Source organism: Chelonia mydas, chromosome 12 (genome assembly GCF_015237465.2).
Source record: "Chelonia mydas isolate rCheMyd1 chromosome 12, rCheMyd1.pri.v2, whole genome shotgun sequence".
In the NCBI taxonomy this organism is placed as follows: Eukaryota; Metazoa; Chordata; order Testudines; family Cheloniidae; genus Chelonia; species Chelonia mydas.
In genome coordinates, this window is record NC_051252.2 from 30,966,108 (window position 1) to 30,984,508 (window position 18,401).

An 18,401-nucleotide genomic window follows, 5' to 3' on the forward strand; every position below is an offset into this window, starting at 1 on the left:
TATATAGAATTCAAAGGAATGCATACATGAATAGCCAGTCCTTCACCTAGACCTTTTGAGGTTGTACTGATTGATGCAAATAAGGTATGCACACTACTTCATTGCCTACTTTCTAAAGCAGAGATGCTTGTTTGGAGGGAATCTCACAGAAATCCGATCCACTGTTTGCACCTGTTTTTCAAGTCTCTAAATATAAAGAAATATCCAACAAAGGAAACTTCCATTTCTATGCTGTTTTAGAGAGTCTTTCAAAGTTATGTCTGGTCACCTGTTGCAATATAAAATCAGAGTCCTATTAACAAAGAAATCATCAGGAGCTCAGATGCAGACAGCCCTTCTCTCCCACTCCCCCGCTCCCCCCCAAAAAAACAAAACAGCCTGCAAGAGAGACTGATCTTTGCACCGTGGCTAGCAGCTTAGCCCATCTTTTATCTTTTGTAATGTAAAACACTGAGTAAAATAACCCCATCTAATCAGGAAACTTCAGTTTAGCTCAGTGTGGCCAACCATCCTGGTGGCCAGTATTATGGACTTGACCTGCAGAGGGTGCAACGTAGCTCTCTCCACTCCCATTGAAATCTGTGAGCTCAGCACCTCAAGGGAGTGCTTGTGGCAATGTGCTCTCTAGAAATATATATAATAAATAAGCAAAAATGTATCCTAGCTGATTTTAGTGTCCAGGAAAGTTGGGATGCATCTATATGGCTCTATTATGAATAAATGATGCACATCTAAGTACTTCACAGTTTACAAAAAGAAAATTGTTATGAAGTGATTGTTTTCACTAGCTTTCCCTGTGCCTGGAGAGTAATTAACTGGAGGACAGGCTAGCCCTGGCATAAGTCAGAAATGATTTAAATGGAGATCTTTCAAATTAAGTGCTTAAGCTCCTGCTCACTGGTTTTATGGATTTCAGAAGGGCAAATTCACAGAGTAGTATCTTCCAGAAACTTTCGGAACTACACGAGAAATGGATGTTTCTTGCAGTACCTGCCTTGCTTGTCCATTCCCATTGCATTATAGCTGATGATTCATGATGTCTAGAGTGTTGTGCAGTACAATTTACAGTCCATGTTTGTGTCACTTCTTGACACAGTAAGGAGTCAGTTTTATATGCTATAGTTTGGTCCAAGAAAAAAAATCTCTCTCCGGTAACAGCAACTTGTAACGAGCAAGCTGTGGCATGCCAGATTGCTACAGCTCGCTTGTTAGCTTTGGATTTCAGATTGATTGAACCATTCTGGATATCACTGCTTCATTTCCAGTACAGATTGTTTCTCACAGACATGCACACATCATGGAGCAATACATGTAGCACAAAATTGTCAAACGACGGTGCCTGAAGTTAGGCACCAACATCGATATTTAGGTATCTCAATCAAAGCTTGGCTTGATTTTCAAAGGTACTTAGTACCAGGAACTCCCAGTGAGTCAACGGGAAACATGAGTGCTTGGCGCTCCTGAAAATCAGACTAAAAATTGGATCTTGGGGGATTCTTTAGTCTCTCTCTCTCCACTGGACTTATCTGGCTTGAGGACAAAGTAATGCCCCTGTGTGGTGACTCAAAGCTCAGCAGTGTCCGAACAATGTAGAAGGGCTACATTGGGCAACTTCAGAAGGACCCGGGGCCATGTATAATTTGCATTAAATGGAGCACAACGCAGCCACCTTCTTCTTTACGACTGAGATCAAGATAAAGCATAGCATGGGAGGACCTTTCAACTCTCTGAGCCTCACCTCCAATATAAAAATAGAAGACTGAACTGCAGCTCTTCTGTACTGAACAACTCCTGTGGCTACTCCTGTAATGGGTCTATCTAAGGCTGCCTTCCAGCCACATTTACTGATATAAGGATTTGTCCGGCCCAAATATATCTCCTCTGCAGTGTAACTTATTTATCTTAAAAGTCTCTGCATTACCAAAGAACAAATATTTGTTTTTATTCCTCCCAGGTTGAGGGTGATATCTTGGAAGGTCTATATGGGAAGGCAATGACTTGCATTATGTGCAATGGGACTTTATGGTGGAGTGTATCAGAGTGGAGTGCATCATCCCACAAGAAGATGCATTCTTCAGAAATAAACCTGTGTTCTCCCTTAGTCCCCAGAACAGAGCTGAACTCACTTGGACTGTAGTCAGTTTTCTCTCTGCCTGCCATAAGGGCAGATCGTAAATGGCATGGATTACATCGGTTCCAAATGTGACATGTTATCATTTTATGCCTTAGCCAGGCACATCTAGACCTGGAGCTTTGCTACAGCTATATCCACAGTTCAGCAAAGGGCAGTGCCAGAAATTAAATATAACATTGCTGTTTTTGGCTGCCATGGTAACTCTAAGGAACCATTTGCACTCAGTACTACAGAGTCCAATGGGTGGGAGCTATTGCCCAGAATGCAAGCGGAAATGTGAGAGGTTATGCCAGAGTGGACTTTAGAGCTGTACTTTGGCAGCCTGTCACTCATATTGGAAACAAGGAAGGCCAAGGCCAAAGAGGGTTAATTCTCAGTTGCTGTCAATAAAGCTTAACGGTTTGATCTTGAACCATTCATACAATGGAACATTTGAATGACCCAGACCTGCAGAACCTTCCAAGGATAACTTAGGACCCATGAAATTAGAATGAGTTCTATTTGCTCTGGAAAACAATCGGACTCAGTTTTAATTGCAGAGCACCAAGATAATTCTAATCCTGAAATCATTCTCCAGTTTGCTGACAATTTGCTCATCTTTTTCTACAGCCTTATTTACTTTATTTCCATAGTTTCATGCCTCTCTTTCTCTCTGCTTTAAGCTCCTATCCCTTTATGCACACAGGATCCCATTCTACTGGATATCTGAAGGACCAATTCCATGGAAGATTTATGTCCATACATAAATTGAGCACCAATAGAGACAGATCCTTGTCCTTGACATACTCATTATGCCAACTCTCTACCAAACACCTCACGGTCCCCATGTTTTGGTCGGGGTGGAGGTCGGAGGCATGGCCAGGAGGAAAGGCAGCATTCCAGCCATTGCTAGCAAGCATGACTGCCTAAGGAGGGCTAATATCATCCAGTAAAATTCAAAGAAGCCCCGAGGCTGCTTTAACTTGCACGGAGGGTGAAACTGGACCCTGGTCAGCATCAGTATAAGGTGAGCATAAAGGAAACCTAAAGATATTTTGTTCCCCACCTTCATCCCTTGTGCCAACCACAGCTCACACAGACCCTAGGCTCGAGACTGACTTTTGGGCATATTTATTTGAATTCTTTTGTGCATACTTGACTATAAACTCTTCCGTGAAATTAGTGTCTAGCACTCCGTTCTTGCTTCAAACCATCTGTCTATTTGTTTTCCATTACTATTACCATAAATGAAAAGAACTATACCAGATTAATATTATCCCTTGTCCATTCAAGTTCCCAGCTCTCACAAGCTTTGCATTTAAGAGCTGGTCCACATACAAAAGTCGTACTGGTTTAACTAAAATTAGTTTTTAAATAGATTTGGCTAAACTAGTGCAAACTCCTGTGTGGAAACAAATAAATCAGTTTGTGACCCTTTTATATCAAATTAGTTCAATTATAAAGGATTAATTATTGGTTCATGTTGCTATTATGGTAACTTTCATATCTAAGCTAATTTGATATAAACCAGTTGTGAACCAGTTTAAGTGTATCCAGTCGGTACTATACACTGGTTGAACTAAACCAATTCTTTAGTTAAATTGTTGCCACTATTGCATGCAGACAAGCCCTTACAGACCCATGGGTCCTGATTCTCCATTGTCCTTCACTTTGTGCAATTGTTAACACCAGTGCAAAGTGGCTGTAAAATGTTACTGGTAGAGTAGTAGCATTTCACACCCATTTTGTGTGGCTGTAAATGACAAGAGAAGAGATACATAATCAAGAAGCCAATGTGCTTTCATTTTCTGTTCCAAAGTGATTCAACTTTTGCAATCCCACACAAAGAATAAATCCTGCTCACGTAACACCCCCCCAGGGAAGGCAAGCAAGATTCATCCCATTGTAAGAATCCAAGCATGTGTCACATGTTTCAGTGGCAAAGGGCCTCCTCTCCTCTAAGAATTACTGGCATAAATCATGAGTAATTCCATGGAAGTTTGACGGAGTTACACCAGTTTAAACTCAATGTAAGTGAGAAAAAAACCAGGCCCAAAGCTTCCACAATCTCTGTGAGGACAGCAAGAAGGATTGTCCTTACTGCTGTGGCAGCACAAAGAGACCATAAAAACTCCAGATTCAGTGGGAGAAGAATTTCTCTGGTGTAGAAACTGACCAGGCCACCACCACAATTTCTAGTGTAAGGGGCATGTCAGGGAGCAGACTGGGTGTGGAGCCACAATGGATGATTCTACAGGGCACTGCTGCACTTAGCCAGATTGGCTTGGGCTATGTAAATTCTACTAAATGGGCAGTTTGGCTTCCAAAGCAGCTCAGAATTGGGAGAACACAAAGATAGCTTCAAGCCACTTTAGTCTCCCATCTCCCTAGGCTGCAAGTTTGCACCACATAAAAATCACACCCAGCATTCCTGTATGAAAAAGATATATTTGGCAACTTCCTTGTTTCTAGAAGGAGTGTCCAACTTTTGGAACTTCCTCCTAAACTCTCATTTGAATTCAAAGAAACTCCCAGTCAGATCAGTAGCCGCCTTATTCACTTATTACACAGGTAGAACCTTTCTGCACACATTTAATATTGACCTTGGGAATGTAGTTTATAGTTTAGAATTTAATGGTTTAGAATTAATCCCACACCACACACATAATAAAAATACATTTGTCAAATTCAGAGTAAAGTTCTTTATGTTAAAACACTAGGGTTTCCTCTCTGTACGTCTTTGAATGCTCAATGTATGAACAAGTCCCTCTAGCATAAAGAGCCCAGAAAGACAACAGTCACTAGAGCTTATCTGTCAGTGGATTCAGTTTTCTGTGAAAAAAGGACCAAGATGAAACATTTTAATTGACATTTTTTTTTGTAAAAATGTTTGAGTTTTCAGCATACAAAACTGAAATATTTTTGTCAAAAATTTATAGAAATTATCTGTGCAAATGTCAATTTGTTAAAAATTCTTTTGTCATTAAAAAAAAGCATGACAACACATTTTCAACCATCTCTAGCAGTAATATAATTTTCAGTGCACAAAGATAGGCTCAATAAAATAAGGCTACCATGTTGCCCTGTATTACTGGTCTATGGTACTATGATCTCTTAAAAGCTTCTAGCATTTTTAATGAGAGGAGAGGCCCAATTCAAAGTAAAGTAAAAAAGCCCTTAAGCTCAGAGTAGACCGATATAAACTGACAGGCTGACTATGTCTAAACTGCTGTTTTATAGCCATATTACACACTCAATCTAAAGAAAAGTCTAATGTAAAATTTTTTTATAAAGATAAGACAGTCAGGGGGTGGAGCTTTGTTTTTTTCAATAGATACATTCTTTGATTTTCCTCCTTAAAATGCTGCAGTCAGCAGTAGCTTAATTCTAAGTTATAATTAGGGTTATGTATTAAACCAGGACTACTGAGCATGCCTAACCTAAAGGAGTTCAATGCATAAATGAAAAACAGACTTGTGGCTGACTGACTTGGCATCCACCAGGATACCAATATATAGTAAAAGAATAAATTTAAAATGAAAATTAAATGTGGTCATTATCGTTTAAATTGATGTCATATTTGCCAACTGTTTATGAAAGGAAAATTGAAAAGATAAGCATGATTTTGGAATTGGCAGTATGCTCTGCTACACACCAGCTTGCTGTGATTTGGGGTGCACTTTAAAATAAATTAACACAAATTTTTACAGTCTACCAAATGATGTCAGCATGTTTTTTTTATTAAAAGCATACTATACATTCCCCAAAGTACACATAGAATTTAAATGCACAATTGTGTGTGTGTGAATGAGAGAGAGAGAGAGAGAGAGGGGGACTGTTTTTTACTTGGGGAAACTTAGCTCTGGTTACTTAACATAGTTCTCTATTTCTGGATCTGCAAGTCAAAGAGTCAAACAAAATTCAGATCCCCAATATTAAATCCTTGAAAAATTGGGCCAAAACACCCAGATTGGTGGGATGTTCACTTGGTTTTCTATTTTATTTTTTAATTTCTTCGGATAAATGATGAAAATCCTCACTCCTCTAGAAACACGATGTTTGTATTCTTAGAAAACTGAATGCAACAGCAAATATGGCAGCACAATAGAAATGTGTAAAGGACATTTTCGGATTTTCTTCTTTACAACAAGTATTTTGATCTTTGCAAAACATTCATCAAAATATTTTGGTTTGGGGTCTCTCTTAATCAGTTGAAGTTTTATAATGTTCGGCAGTAGACTCTACGCTTCTCAGGTCTGCCATTTAATTCTTCAGCTGAAGGGTCCAGTTACACAGTCTCTATACAAACAAAACTGACAGTCACATTTTCAAACGGACAAAGTTGGACCTACGCAGTGTTTGGGCACTACAGTTATCTGTGTATTGACATTTGCTCAGCTATGTGATGCAATGTATGTATCAAATGCCATTTACATATCTTTTCAACTCAGTTATGCCCAAGCTTGTAAGCTCTTAGTGCAGAGTCTGATAGGGTCCTGGTCCATGACAAGAGCTGCTAGGTGATCTGATAATACAATAAATCAATAGATTTATAATAATTTGTGCATGCAAATGGATTTTGTGGTTGTATTTGTGCTTACCCAACAGATACTCTGTAAATGTGTGCGCTCAATTGTACATGCACTAAAGACTGTAAGCTCTTAGGGTCAGGAATATTAGAGTAGACCTCATCTGGTGTAAACTGTCAGAGACCTGTTGACCTGGATGGAGTTATGACAATGTACATCAAGCTGAGGATAAGCTTCCATGTCTTTAAATGTCTGCAAAGCCTCTATGCAAATAAAACAAACAGTAATAATAGAAGAGATGTTTTGAAACCATGGACCCTATTGTCATTAATAGGAGTTGTATGTGCTTAATTAGGGTTTGATCCTTCAAGGTGCTGTGTGTGCTCTGGCCCTTATGCAGCAAAGCATTTAAGCACATGCTTAACTTTAAGCACGAGTAGTCTTCTTGAAGTCAACATAATAATTCGTGTTCTTAACATACTTAAGTGTTGGAGTCAGAGTGCATAGCATGCGGAACTGAGCCTTCATCATGTAGGTTCAGACCCTAATTTACAGACCCTATCTGAGGGGAAAAAATGTGGAAAACCGAAAGAACCTTCTTAATGATCACATTCTTTAACCTCTTGAGTCTTTTGGGAACATGGACATCTTGCAATAGACCCTGTGGATATGCCTTTATAGGACTGTTTCAGTAAGGCTGAAAAGTGTTGGCCAACCTTCAAAGGATGTGGCCCTGATTATATACAGAGACAGAAAATGAATTATAGTGAAGCAGATTTTTTTTTTTGCAAGGCACCTATAGATTACATCAGTTTAAAAAAAAGTAATTAAAGGTTTGTTTTGATCTTTGACTGAAGACTTGAATCTATGAATCAACCTTGATAGTTTTTTTTTTCACCATGAAAGATTTATTGTCTTAATCATTTACATCTTTTACTTTTGGCTTGACTCAGATTCAGATGTAGAAGCCCTCAATGAGGATAGTCGTCTTCTCTTGGCTATCTGCTCCTGGCGTTTTTCCTTGGCCTCCTTCATTCTCTTTCCCAAAAGCTTAGCATATTCTGCTGCTTCCTCCTTGTTCTTCTGAGTTCGTTGCTTCTTTAAAGCAATACGTCTGCGCTTATGTTGCAGAACTCGGGGAGTCACCAATCGTTGGATCTTAGGAGCCTTGGTCCTGGGTTTCTTAACATTAATATCTTCAAGTGGATCAGTCCTGCACCCACCACTGTCTGTACAATCCTATGTGATATCATCAGCCACTGGTTGAGTGGGATAAGATCTGCTTCAACAAATCTACTTTTAGAGCCGATTCTGCACCCATTAAAGGCAATGGCAAAGCTCCCTCTGACTTCAACAGGGGCATGATTTTACCCTAATAGCTATCTCATAATTCCAGATAAAAGAATAAGACATTGGCAGTTTATTGTATACTATAGGATCTTTAGCCTACAAAATACAAACTATCTTCTCTTCTGGTATCAAAGATCTGATAATTTGGTAATTAGCAGATTAATCTGTATCTGGTAATTAGCAGAATTCCAATTTATACTAATTCCCTTCCATGATATGGTCTTTTTTCCAGATACAGCAGCTGGTTAAAGAGACTGGAGAACAGGTTAATCATCCGTCAATGATGCTTGTAAACATGACTATAAAGCTAGCATATAAAAAAGCAAGAATCATCCTAGATGCTTTCACCTATTTTTAATTAAATGTAATGCTGCTGAACCATTAGACGTAGTGAAAAAAGTTAAAAGGCCAGATCCTCAGCTAGTGTAAACAAATGTAGCTTCATTGAAATTCAATGGGATTACACTGATTTAAATCAGCGGATTTAGCCTCAAAGCTGCAAATGAAAATGTCAATAATTACATTTCTACAACAAGCAAAGTCTGCCCTAATTTTAAGCAAATGAAGGAGGCTGGTATGCTACATGACAGTAGACATTATATTGCTATACAACTTACTTAAAGTTCTATAAGTTAGATTATAACTTTTGAAGAAGCAATTATGATTTTATTGCATTCACTCTGCTGTTGATTAATGCTGAGAGCCTGAGGGGAAATGCATCCTATCATTTGCTAACATACACTATAATTATGCATACCTCTCCAGGTACTGTAATTTAAGACTTAAAAAGAAGCATTCTGAATGAGGACTTCTGCACTTATAAAACATTACAGATGTGTTATCATATAAATGAGGTAGCTTTGACACGATAGTGTTCTAATAAATCCTCAGCTATGATTTGGAGACAAGATATGTCAAAAGCAAATCCACACTGTCTCTTAATCTTCTACATAAACTGTTTATTTTTTCTGAGCCCTACAATAATACATATGTCAAGGCGGCTTTGATGGTTTCTAGATTAAAGTAGGTCCCCCCTCGCCCCCTTGTAGGTCATCTTGAGAATACTCATTTTTGCTAAATTAACTCAGCTATTTGCAGGGTTTAAATGTGAACCAAAATAAAACTGTTTCCATCAAATTGGGAACTTCTGAGATCAACTTCATAAATAACAAACTTAGTTTGCTCTATTTCTGTGGAAGTTTTAAATGTCTAATGCTGAATGATATTCTGTCATTGAGAGAGCTTGCATTTCAAACCATATTCTCTGCAAAAAACGCTTTATGTTCTGCAATATGAATTTACGAAAAGCCCTTTTCTTGATGCTCATGTTAGTTATATTATGGTGCTGCTCAAGTGCCTCAACCGGTGTCAGAGTCCCATTGTGCTGTACGAACATATCGTTGGAGATGGTGCCAGCTCCAAAGAGCTTACAATCTCAACAGACAAGGCAGAGAAAGGAGAGGAGAGGAAACAGAAACATAAAAACAGCCATACTGGGTCAGACGAATAGTCCATCTAGCCCAGTATTCCTGTCTCCAACAGTGACCTATACCAGAACTTCAGGAGGAGTGTACAGAACAGCTCAGTCAGAGTGATCCACCCTTGTTTTCTCCTCTGGGCTTCAGGAGGTGATACGAAAGGCAATATGACTTGGTCAAGGTCACAGCAGGTCAGGAGCCAGGAACAGAACCTAGATCCCTGATTCCCAGTCCACTATCTATTCAATCATGCTCCCTCTTGGTGCTAGTCCTTTAAGCCCAGATCCTTGAAGATATCTAGGTGCCTAACTCCGAATGGATCTGCCTCTTGGTACCTTCCTCCTTTTAAAATAATACCTAGTCATATGCCCCTAATAACTTTGTATTGGAAAAAAATTGTTGCACTATTAATTAAAATATACTTGTACTTGGAACAGAAAAGAACTAACTAGAAACCTTCAGGCCCTCCATTGAAAAAAGTAGCTATGACCTTTTAGAATTTTACTGGACAGTTATCAAGACAATTTCTGTAAATGCTGAAGATGACAATAAATAAATAAATAAATAAATAAAAATTAAAACCTACTACTCATTTGGTACCACTAGTAATGAGCATAGTTCTCAGCATCCTACATATTTGGAATTAGCCTCAAGACTCCCATTAATCATAAAATATCCACACACCTTGCTGCGAATTTGCCTTTATGATTCTACATTAAGAGGCTGTGTTGGAAAATACTGACTAATAGCACTATACGGTTAATGGGATTTTAGTGTGTTGTCTTCTCTTCCAGCTATAAATTTATTAGTCACTTCAGACATGGCATTCACATTAAATCTACATGCAAGACTCTGGGCAATCCGAAACAGTTTATGCTTAACACAGAGGAACTCAAAAATGTGTCACTTGTGACTTGCTTTATTTCTTTGATGCTTGTACTCTAAAAGTTCCAATCGAAATGTCTTTTTTTTTCAGAAAGAAAACAAAGAAAAGAGACAAATGCCGGGTAATAAGACATACTTTGCCATTAATAGGAAATAAACAATAATACGCACATTTATACCCATTATGCAGAGTCAGAGTTTGCTGAATTATTTTGAGTAGCTGGTAAAAGAAGAATGCGAACATTGGCTATCAAGTTTCCTATGCACTCTCCAAAGAGGGGCAAAGAATGTCTAATGGGATTTTTGTGCCAGCACCGTGTTAGATGTGAGACTAACTGAACATGAAGTATGTTAAACAGACAACTTTCTCCACTGCGTAGAAAGAATGACATATGGGGACTGCCCCTTCTTAATACTAAGTGTGAAATACATTGTTCAGGATGTCTTTGGTGGTGGTGAACACAACAGTTGGTTTGCTCTACAAACCTGTTCTCAATCAAAATCACCATATGCTTTGTGAACATACTTAGCAACAGAATCCTTTTAGAAAAGTCCTGAAACAATGTCAGAACTTCTTGTAGGGAATTTAAGCTAAAGGTAGTATATTTTCTCATTTAATTTTTTTTATAGAAGAAACTCCGGACAGGTAATGCAAATGAAGGACTGGGAGAGAATGAAGAATATGAACTATTATGCATTATAGCAGTGGTTCTCAAACTTTTGTACTGGTGACCCCTTTTCCATAGTAAGCCTCTGAGTGTGACCCCCTGCTTATACATTAAAAAACACTTTTTTATATATTTAACACCATTATAAATGTGTGAGGCAAAGTGGGGTTTGGGGTGGAGGCTGACAGCTCACAATCCCCCATGTAATAACCTCGTGACCCCCTTGAGGGGTCCCAATCCCCAGTTTGAGAACCCCTGCATTACAGGATGTAACAAAGCAGCAGTAGGCTAAGCTGTGGATTTGGAAGCCTAACTATTGACACCCACATTTGAAAACTGGGCATATTATTATAACTTGTTTAATACCTATTTTGCTTCAATTTTCACTAAGAAGGTAAATTGTGATCAGATACTTGACATAATTAACATGAACAACAAGAGGCAAGGAACACAAGCAAAAATAGAGACAGAACAGGTTAAAGAATATAATTTAGATGTATTCAAGATGGCAGGGCCTGATGAAATTCATACTAGGGTGCCTAAGGAACTAGCTGAAGCAATCTCAGAACTGCTAGCAATTATCTTTGAAAACTTATGGAGGTAGGGTGAAGTCCCAGAGGACTGGAGAAGGTCAAACACTGTACCTAACTTTAAAAAAGGGGAAGAGAATTATAGACCAGTCTGCTTTCCTTCGATACCTGGAAATATACTGGAACAAATTATTAAACAATCCATTTGTAAGCACCTAGAAGATAATAGGGTTATAAGGAATAGTCACCTAATTTCCTTTGACAGGACTGGCCTTGTGATAAAGGGAAAGATGCAGACATGACATACCTTGATTTTAGTAAAGCTTTTGACACAGTCCCACATGACCTTCTCATAAGCAAATTAGGGAAATGTGGTCTAGATTAAATTACTATTAAGGGGGATACAAAAGTGGTTGAAAGACTGTGCTCAAGAAGTGGTTATCAATGGTTCTCTATCATCTCTCTAGGGGGGTGATCTAGTGGGGGTCGATCAGGGATCTGACCTGGGTCCAGTACTATTCAGTATTTTCATTAATGACTTGGATAATGGAGTGGAGAGCATACTTATAAAATTTGTGAAGGACACCAAACTGGGAGGAGTTGCAAGCACTTTGGCAAATACGATTAGAATTCAAAATGACCATGACAAATTGGACATTTGGTCTGAAATCAAAAAGAAGAAATTCAGTAAAGACAGTTGCAAAGTTCTATACTTAATAAGGAAAAACCAGATGCACAACTACAAGTTGGGAAATAACTGGCTAGGCTAATAATAAGGAGTAAAAGATCTGGGTGCTATAGTGGATCACAAAGTTAATATGAGTCAACAATATGACGGAGTTGTGAATATCAGGGCGTATTAACAGGAGTGTCATATGTAAGACACCAGAGGTAATTGTCCCACTCTATTCAGCACTGATGAAAGATTGGACTATCTCCACTTTGTCCATGAGGAGAGCGACAAACAATAAAAGATTTAGAAAACCTGACCTATGAGAAAAGGTTAAAAAAACGGGGCATGTTTAATTCTGAGAAAAGACTGAGTGGGGACCAGAAAACAGTCTTCTAATATGTAAAGGACTGATATAGAGAGGTACTGATCAGTTGTTCTCCATGTCCACTGAAGACAGGACAAGAAATAAAGGGCTTAATCTGCAGCAAGGGAGAATTAGGTTCAATATTAGGACATTTTTCTAACTATAAGTATAGTTAAGGACTGGAATAGGTTTCTAAGGGAGGCTGTGCAATCCCTGTCATTAGAGGTTTTTAAGAACAGGTTAGACAAATACCTGTCTGGAATGGTTTAGGTAGACTTGGTCCTGCCTCAGCATAGGTAGTTGGACTAGATAATCTCTTGAGGTCCCTTCAAGCCCTACATTTCTATGATTCTATGCATCCATAATCTTTGTGTAGTGACTCAAACCCACAACCCTTGAAAAGAAATTCAGCATGTTAACTTATTTTGCACCTTGGTTAAAAGAAAGAAAGAAAGAAAGAAAGAAAAAACAAACAGATAATCAAAAACATAATCAAAAGGTTACTTCACAATCACTTCAAATCCCACTCTGGCACACCAGTCATTATTAGTCCTTCAGGAATCCACTGCCATTGCTCTTCAGAGTTCACTGCGTCCCGCTGCTCATGTGGAAGGTGGTTAAGTACAGGAAGTTAAATAAAAATCTCTGTGGTATTGCTTAGGGGCCAGTCTTTAGAGTACATAATGAAAATCAACATCTGTGCATTCCAGAGACTTCAGGTGTTTCACACTTCCTGCTACTAAATTTATGGAACATGCAAATGAAAGTAAAACAGTTAAATGCTCTTTAACAACAGAAGCATTTTGTCATATTTCAATCACATTACTCTAAAGAGTTGATTAATTTAGCCACCATGCAGGATACCAGAGGTGATGCTTCTAGTTGAAATAAAATAGAGACTTGCATATTTTGATAATGTTACATCGTTTTGATAGCAACAATACAAGCAGCTTTCCATTTCTGTGCAGACCAATTTTCAAGCAGGAGGTGTCTTGTGCTTCCCCTTAATAATGAATCAAACTGAGTGACATTTCAAATGGCAATCATTTCCCCAGGAGATGCAGCTGCAATCTTAGTATTTTCTGCTCTCTCTCTCCTTCTGATTTCTCTTATCCACAGTATGAGGCAGCTGAATATAATGCAGGAAACATTATCTGCAACAATGCTTCAATTAATGCTGAAGGAAAATGAATATTTGTCTACAGAAGAATAGATTTTAGAATACCTATGGGATCTACTGTACTTTAAAAACTGAAGCCATTTTGCACATTTACTGAAGTGCATTTAACTTCTGTGGTTATGCTACAACTAGTTAACCCTAGCAAGGTAATAAGTGCCATAAGGAGTTTGCACCCTCCTTTATTAAGGCTGTTTACTGCATGCTAAATAGTCTGGGTCTGTTAAAAACACCGGCTGTCTTGGCTGTGACGTCTCTAAAGTTCCACACCTCACTTGCTGCATTGTCTCAGGAACCAAAATTTCATGACAGCATCTCTCCTCCCAGCACAGATCTCAAAGTCATATATGCAGTGCCATCCTCACAACCACAAGGTGGTTTGCAATGCTGATGTAGAAAACATGTTTGGAGAGCACTGTTATTGGTTCATGGACAAGGACTCTCAGATACTTGCTGAAAATACGTCTAGAGCCACTGCCTGTCAGCAAACCTACAATGTTTTTCCTTATGCATGTGGCACCAAACATTGATATTTGGTGTGGTTCTACTACCTGTCGCTACGTAACATAAAATGTTCAGGAGAAATGAGCCTTTGAATAACCACCAGAGTTGAAAGACCATACATGTGGCAGGCTAAAAATTTCAAGGCTGTAGCTACACTGGGGCTAAAACCATGTTACCTGAACCGATTTAACCGATTTAAAACACCGATTTAAAACACAGTTCTAAACCACCCTGGGGTAAATTGGTTTAAACACAGCTTAACTGTGTAATAAGAGGAATTATTTAAACTCAGTACCAATGTGGACACAAGAACAAATGGATATAAACTGGCCACTAGGAAATTTAGATTAGAAATTAGACGAAGGTTTCTAACCATCAGAGGAGTGAAGTTTTGGAATAGCCTTCCGAGGGAAGTAGTGGGGGCAAAAGATCTATCTTGCTTTAAGATTAAACTCGATAAGTTTATGGAGGAGATGGTATGATGGGATAACATGGTTTTGGTAATTAAATATTCATGGTAAATAGGCCCAATGGCCTGTGATGGGTTTTAGATGGGGTAAGATCCAAGTTACCTGGGAAAGAATTTTCTGTAGTATCTGGCTGATGAATCTTGCCCATATGCTCAGGGTTTAGCTGATCGCCATATTTGGGGTCGGGAAGGAATTTTCCTCCAGGGCAGATTGGAAGAGGCCCTGGAGGTTTTTCGCCTTCCTCTGTAGCATGGGGCACGGGTCACTTGCTGGAGGATTCTCTGCTCCTTGAGGTCTTTAAACTACAATTTGAGGACTTCAATAGCACAGATATAGGTGTGAGGTTTTTTTGTAGGAGTGGTGGGTGAAATTCTGTGGCCTGCGTTGTGCAGGAGGTCAGACTAGATGATCATAATGGTCCCTTCTGACCTAAATATCTATGAATCTATGAAACTGGTTAGGTAAATCTATGTTAACCTAGAGATGGGCTCAGGCAGTCATGTTTTGGTTTTACAAAAACCTTATTTACTGTGTTTTGCTTGGCAAGTGACAATACTTGCTACCTCCACCTGGAATCTTCTAGATACGGACAGTAGGTCTATACCTTTTACTGAGCATACCCTCCATCAGTCCCCAGATACTCTCAACATCTCTCTATCACTTCATTCAACCTATCCTGCATCCTCCCATCCAGCTAGCTAGACTCCACTCCTACTAGCACACTCCTTCCCCAGAGGCCCCAGTGTCCACCCTGACACCACCTCCCTATACACCCTTGTTTTCTTTGGTCTTCTCACACATTCTTCAAGGGGATCTGAGATGGCCACTCTCACACCCCAGCATCTTAAGGGGAAAGGCTGCTATGGAAAGGCTTCCACTTTCATGATCCATAGAATCGTCAGGGAGAGGTGGCAGAGTGACCTCTCTGCTAAACTGGTGGCTGGACCTGTGGGAAATGATGGGATGAATCCAATGGCCAGGCAGAAACACCAGGAAACAAAATTAGGACCTGTGAGGTTTGGATTCTGCACTGGACTAGCCCAAATCTAACCCATCCTTATCCAAATTTCATATGGGACAGGGATTTGTGGGGGTGAGATTTGAGGGTTTGATTACATGCTAACTATTAAGATGTGTGATGGATTTTTCTGTGGTAAATTATTCCACCTGACAGTCACAAAAATAAATATTTTTGCCCATTTGAACTGAATAAAATGCATGAAAAAGATAGACAATTGTGTCCTCATCCCTTTTCTGTCTCAGGATGACTCTATTCCTAGTACGTAAATGCTAGAGAATTGAACAAATGTCCCATTCATCTTTCTGGTGAAAAAAGTGGACAAACAAAACTAAACAGCTATCCCCATACCCAAGCTTGCTACCAACCACCACCAAACTGTACTCCGAAGTGCTTATTCATAAAGATAAATAAGAACCAGGACTTCCCAGCCTGTCATTTCAATTTGCTATATCAGGACAGAATATTTAAAAATATAATTTCTATAGAAATATTGAAGGCCCATAAACCTTGAGAGATTTGCCAAGATCATCAATCAATATGGCACAAATTAACAAATGACAGTTTCCAAGCCTCAACAATTGCTAGGGTGCAGATGCAAAAATTAACCTCAGAAATTCTTCGTTAGACAATGTTCATGGAGGAAGAAATTGACTTGTGTCAGAAAAGTTAGGAGGAATGAATTAAGATTGGATTTTATTGGAAAAGCTGGCCTTAGAAAACGTTGGGTTTTAACTGGCAACGTTTGATCAGTGTTGTTATAATTATGTTTATTATTTGCATTATTGTCATGTCCAAATGTCTCAGTCACACTGGGAAGTCTTCAGAGCCAGCCTCCCAGGCCAAGTTGACAGACTCAGGCTCGTGCTCTAAAAATAACTACGTAGACAGTGCTTTGAAGTTGTTGCTCGGGCTAGAGCTCAGGCGCTGAAGCCTAGGGAGGGGGATGGGATTCAAAGTCCGAGTCCAGCTGGAGCCACAGCTTTCAAAGAACTGTGTATGCAGCTATTTTTGGAAAACTAGCCCAAGTCTCACAAGTTCAAGTCTGTTGACCTGAGCTGGGAGGCTTGCGGCCGTAGGCTATATAAACATACCCATTGGGGCCCTGTTGTCAACGGATTGGGAGAAACAGCCCCGGTGCAGAGATGCTTACCATCTAACTTAGGACAAGACGCGACCGGTGTGTATAAGTAGCAAGCAGAGTGGGGAGGAGGGTAAGTGTTATTTGTGCTTGTATAATGGAAATATCTAGAGATTCCAACCTAGTTCAGAGCCCCATTGTTCTAAACAGGAGCTGTATAAAACACAGATAGATGGGATCCTAGCATCCAAAGAGATTCCAATCTAAGTAGAGGAGACATTAAAAAGGTGGAAGAAAGGAAGCATTATTACCCTTATTTTAGAAATGTGGGACTGTGACACAAAGAAGCTGATAATACCACCTAGCTCTTATCATTAGTAGATTTCAAACCTTTACAAAGGCGGTCACTACCATTATTCCTATTTTATAGATGAAGAAACAGACACAGAGGTGAAAAGTAACTTCCCTTAGGTCACCCAGCAGGCCAATGGCAGCACTGGGAATAAACCAAGGTCACCTGAATCACATTCCAGTGCTTTGCCAAGTAGGCCACATGGCCTTTAGATGCCTTGCCCAAGATACGTAAAGTCTGTGGTAAAGACATGAACATCTTTCTCAGGGGAAGGCAATTATTTTTTGCCAAGGTCCAGATTTCTTGGTCAAGGTATAGTCAAGGTCAGGACTCCAGAGAAAATAATAATTAAAAATAACAATAATGATAATAAGTAAATACAAAGATTTGGGGATCCATTCAAAAGCGTCTGGTAGTCAGTATTTGGCCCACGGTCCACCTCTTGACTACCGCATACTCGTCCAATGCCTTAGTCATCCTTTTTCTAGAATTTCTATGTGCACAGTTTACTTAAAGTATAAGCTCTTTGGTGCAGTGACCAATCTTTTTGGGGCTCAATGTGGGCTTAGTCCATTACTTAGGCTTGTAGGCTTGCCATAATACAAATAACAAACAACAACAACTTGCAAGTTTGCATTTAGGAAACTCTTTTAAGATGTTATTAAATGAGAGACATCAGTGGTGCCAGCAGTCCCTGTCCATTTATGCTAAAGTTCATCCTTTATTCCAAACTCTAGTCTCTGGTTTACTTGTTGAGACTATCACAGGTGATAAAGGTTATCTAATCACTTCTTCCATATGGCTTACAAGAGTTTATCTTTCACTATATACCTGATAATGTTGCCATCTTTGCTCAGGAACAAGGTGATAAGGAGCCCATTCTGGTCAACTGGAAAACTCCCCTTGACCTCAAGGGGGCAGAATCAGGCCTTGTGGTAACCATGGACAAATCCTGGTAGCAGCTTTTTAAGGAGGACTCCAATGATGGGGCCCTTAGATTGGTTAGACATCATTGACCAAAGGTATGAGGTTATGTGTTCTATGAGAAGAACATTTAGGAAATGATGCTCATCCACCGCACTAAACTCTTTCACAATAATTTAAAACATAGAGAGACAGATCCTTATTTGGTGTAAATGAGCACAGCCCCACTGACTGCAGCAGAGCTACATTGATTGCTGTCCACAGAGTAATGCCATGTTAAATTAG

General features: G+C 39.3%; 1 long non-coding RNA gene across 1 annotated transcript in view; it reads left to right on the plus strand.

The window, feature by feature from the left end:
- Window positions 1–16,869: 16,869 nt before the first annotated feature.
- Window positions 16,870–18,401, plus strand: part of LOC119563707 — a 42,301-nt gene continuing 40,769 nt past the window's right edge. Inside the window, exon 1 of the long non-coding RNA XR_005222273.1 lies at window positions 16,870–16,973. This is a non-coding gene — a long non-coding RNA (uncharacterized LOC119563707). The remainder of the gene's footprint in view (window positions 16,974–18,401) is intronic.